Source organism: Perca fluviatilis, chromosome 3, assembly GCF_010015445.1.
Source record: "Perca fluviatilis chromosome 3, GENO_Pfluv_1.0, whole genome shotgun sequence".
NCBI lineage: Eukaryota > Metazoa > Chordata > Actinopteri > Perciformes > Percidae > Perca > Perca fluviatilis.
In genome coordinates, this window is record NC_053114.1 from 46027019 (window position 1) to 46032018 (window position 5000).

At 43.1% G+C, this 5000-nt stretch overlaps 1 long non-coding RNA gene across 1 annotated transcript; it reads right to left on the reverse strand.

Moving 5' to 3' along the window:
* Nucleotides 1-1566: 1566 nt before the first annotated feature.
* LOC120556329 lies at nucleotides 1567-4079 on the reverse strand. The gene is made up of 2 exons (XR_005638838.1): nucleotides 4000-4079; nucleotides 1567-2198 (listed from the first exon to the last, which is right to left on the reverse strand). It is a non-coding gene; the product is annotated as an uncharacterized LOC120556329 (long non-coding RNA).
* Between the last annotated feature and the right edge of the window lie 921 nt (nucleotides 4080-5000).

Below are 5000 nucleotides of genomic sequence, written 5' to 3' on the forward strand. Positions count from 1 at the left end.
AGAATAGGATTTTCTTTTATTTCTCAGTTGTCTTTAGGAGCAGCGTTCTAGTTGTCCCAAGCCTAGAGCGCCCTCTCGCGGCTTTAGACGGTAATGTTTACAGTATAATTTACATTTAAAAACATGTTAAATTCTCTCTCTCTCACACACACACACACACACACACACACACACACACACACACACACACACACACACACACACACACACACACACACACACACACACACACACCACACACACACACACACACACACACACACACATATATATAAGTTGCACCTGACTATAAGTCGCAGGACCTGCCAAACTATTTAAAAAAGTGCGACTTATAGTCCGGAAAATATGGTACACGGTTTTCTAAGGTTGACGTGCAGCGGCTGAGCCGTTTTGGGGCACCACCTAAGCCGAACAACTGTAACTGAAAGACTTCTCTCAGATCAGGATGTTAAACTTTTATGATGAAAACTCCACAGTGATTAGAAAGAGACAAAAACAACCAAAAAGAGAAACAAACCGACTACAAAGAGATACAAACCGACTACAAAGAGACACAAAACTACAGAAGAGACACAAACCGACCACAAAGAGACACAAACCGACCACAAAGAGACACAAACCGACCACAAAGAGACACAGACCGAGACACAAACCGACTACAAAGAGACACAAACGGACCACAAACAGACCACAAAGAGACACAAACAGAAGAGACACAAACCGACCACAAAGAGACACAAACAGACCACAAAGAGACCACAAACAGACTACAAAGAGACCACAAACAGACCACAAACAGACCACAAACAGACCACAAACAGACCACAAACAGACCACAAACAGACCACAAACAGACACAAACAGACCACAAACAGACCACAAACAGACCACAAACAGACCACAAACAGACCACAAACAGACACAAACCGACACAAAGAGACACAAACCGACCACAAAGAGACACAAACAGACACAAACCGACTACAAAGAGACACAAACCGACCACAAAGAGACACAAACAGACCACAAAGAGACACAAAACTACAGAAGAGACACAAACCGACCACAAAGAGACACAAACAGACCACAAAGAGACCACAAACAGACTACAAAGAGACCACAAACAGACCACAAACAGACCACAAACAGACCACAAAGAGACACAAACCGACCACAAAGAGACACAAACAGACTACAAAGAGACACAAACCGACTACAAAGAGACACAAACAGACTACAAAGAGACACAAACCGACCACAAAGAGACACAAACCGACCACAAAGAGACACAAACACTCCACAAGAGACACAAACCGACTACAAAGAGACACAGACCACAAAGAGACACAAACCGACTACAAAGAGACACAAAACTACCACAAACAGACACAAACCGACTACAAACAGACACAAACCGACTACAAAAAGACCAAAAACTACCACAAAGAGACCAAAAACTACCACAAAGAGACACAAAACTACCCCAAAGGAAACACAAAGCACAAAAAAAAGAGACAAAACCCAACTTCAAAAAGGGACACAAACCCACAAAAGAGAGACAAGACGTTCGCGCAGCACATCCTGCTGTATTTATATAATAATCTATTCATTCCCCTTTTTTATTTTAGCTTGTGAATAAGTCGGAGCCGAGCGACACAACCCCTCCTCTTATCTTGTCTCTGTCTTTATGTAGATGTCTCTCAGGTGAATCTACGGGCGCGACTGCGGCGGCGGCGGCTGCCTCCGTCACGCCTGTCGTGTTGAGCGAGTGCTCCCATTGAAGCGCGAGCGCCATCAGACGCGTCATCAGCCGCGCGCCATCCGTCTTTATCCGACACGAACACTGCAGGGAGGCTGACCGACGCCCGCCGAGACTCAGAGAGCCAGCAGAGAGACACATGGAGACGTGTGATTGGTCAGAGAGTCAGCAGAGAGACACATGGAGACGTGTGATTGGTCAGAGAGTCAGCAAAGAGACACTGGAGACATCTGATTGGTCAGAGAGTCAACACAGAGTCAGCAGAGAGGCACCGGAGAAGTGTGATTGGTCAGAGAAGCAGCAGAGAGGCAACGGAGACGTCTGATTGGTCAGAGAGTCAGCAGAGAGACACTGGGGACATCTGATTGGTCAGAGAAGCAGCAGAGAGGCACCGGAGACATCTGATTGGTCAGAGTCAGCAGAGAGACACCGGGGACATCTGATTGGTCAGAGAAACAGCAGAGAGACATCGGAGACGTCTAATTGGTCAGAGGCAATAACTTTGACACTTTTCCCACTTTTGAAGACGTATTTGTAGCTTTTTTCAACAGTTTTGATAGCCTACAACCAATCAGAGCAACGGATAGACCTACAACCAATCAGAGCAACGGATAGACCTACAACCAATCAGAGCAACGGATAGACCTATAACCAATCAGAGCAACGGATAGACCTATAACCAATCAGAGCAACAGATAGACCTATAACCAATCAGAGCAACAGATAGACCTACAACCAATCAGAGCAACGGATAGACCTACAACCAATCAGAGCAACGGATAGACCTATAACCAATCAGAGCAACAGATAGACCTACAACCAATCAGAGCAACGGATAGACCTACAACCAATCAGAGCAAGAGATAGACCTACAAGCAATCACAGCAACAGATAGACCTACAACCAATCAGAGCAACGGATAGACCTACACTTCTCAATTCTCCAGCGGCAGCCATCTTTGTTGTAAACGAATTCAACCCAAGTGCTCTTTGGTGATGTGGTTGGTTACGTTACTGTCCATCATCTGTCCATCATTGTATAAAGCCCGCCCCCTGACAATCTGATTGGTCCAAACAGCTCTGGTTGGAGCATATAGTTGCTCCACAATCCCTGTTTTGAAATCCCTGCACTGGCTTCCAGTAAGTTACAGGGTTGACTTTAAAATGCCCATATTATGAAAAAAAAAAACTTTTTCTGGTGATTTGGGGTGTTATTTTGTGCCGAAACGAAGGGGGCTAGGGGGCTAACCGTTAGCATGCTACCTCATTCTCAATAGCAAAGCACTGCTACAACACACACTAGTTCACCATAATCTACCAAAAGAACTACTTCCATGTGCTCCCTGGTTTAGAAGAAGTCTCCCAGCTGATCCTGATCCTTGTGACTGACTGAAGTTGGAGAAACAGGCTTTCTTTTACTGTCTATGGAGCTAGCTGACATGAGCTACGATCTGAGCTACTGAGCATGTGCGAGTGCAATCAAAGATAGTACAGAAGAGGTCTCACTCTGTAGCTAAAACAGAGACCTGAACACAGGTTCAGGTCTCAGGTCTCAGGAGATATGGCATTTTTTTGAAAATTAACCCATGTAAACCTATTCTGGTACAACCTTAAAATACAATTATGAACCTGAAAATGAGCAGAATATGGGCGCTTTAAAGCATTGCTGCTTGTTTAAGTCACTTAGTGGAACAGGGCCAAAGTATCTATTGGACATGTTTCTGCAGTACGTACCACTTAGGTCTCTCAGATTAGCCTTTATGCGGTTCACCTCTGGAACCAACTTCCAGAAGGCATCAAAAATGCCCAAATTACTCAGTTTTAAATCACAACTTTTACAGATGCCTTCTGCTAATGCTTCACTGAAGCATTATTACTTCTTGTGCTAGACCAATGACTTTTAATATTCTTTTCATTAATTTTATTTCATGCTTTTACTGTTTTTGTTCTCATGCTTTTAATTGTACTGTTTTTATGATTTTAATGTACTGTCAAGTTGTGTATGGTTCACACTTCGGCTCTTTGCCCAAACTTGAAAAAGGCCTCTTTAATATGGTATTAGTATATTAACTGAAACTATGCATTTCAAATACAATATGAAAATAAACAATTGTCAAGTAGCTTGCCATCAATCATTGTTTCCCCAAATATAATTATCAAATTAGACAATTGGTCTTAATTCTCAACACAAAGAAACACTTAACTGGCAACAGTTTTACACAACAATGTCCATGTGCCTACCGGTTGCGTCTCCAGTATCCCAAATGAGCTGAATGTGTCTGAATGAGAGGCTCCTCTTCCATGAAGGAATTCCAGTGAAATGCTTTTTATCACCAAAACATTTCACCACCTGCTATCACAAAGGTGCACCAGTATAAATGTTCCCCAGGGAAACACAAGCTAATGATTGGTTCCAGAATGCATGCACTTTTTCACACCCCTGCTGGTGTTTTATCTTGGAAAGAAGTTGAAAAGGTGAATGCCTTGAATATGAATACCTGTCTTTTGATGCAACATGTACTGACCGTTGCTTTTGCATTGTGTGAAGCACATTGTATTGCCACTGGTATGTCCAGACCGAACTTCGCGACCTCAAATGTTGTGGGCGGGGCTAAGTTGGGCTGGCATCCAGGCTACATTTTTGATGATTTTTCTGCTGTTTTTGTCACCTTATCGTCATTTTCTTCAACGTTTTTTTTACACTATAAAGGTCCCATGACAGGGTGCACTTTGGATGCTTTTATATAGACCTTAGTGGTCCCCTAATACTGTATCTGAAGTCTCTTTTATATAGGCCTAAGTGGTCCCCTAATACTGTATCTGAAGTCTCTTTTATATAGACCTTAGTGGTCCCCTAATACTGTATCTGAAGTCTGTTTTATATAGACCTTAGTGGTCCCCTAATACTGTATCTGAAGTCTCTTTTATATAGACCTTAGTGGTCCCCTAATACTGTATCTGAAGTCTCTTTTATATAGACCTTAGTGGTCTCCTAATACTGTATCTGAAGTCTCTTCCAGAAGATTCCAGATTGGTCCATCTGAGCTTTCATTTTCTCAAAGGCAGAGCAGGATACCCAGGGCTCGGTTTACACCTGTCACCATTTCTAGCCACTGGGGGACCATAGGCAGGCTGGGGGAACTCACATTAATGTTAAAAAAACCTCATAAAGTGACATTTTCATGCCATGGGACCTTTAACGGTTCGAGACAACGTTTACGTTGCTTTTACTTCCAGTTGTT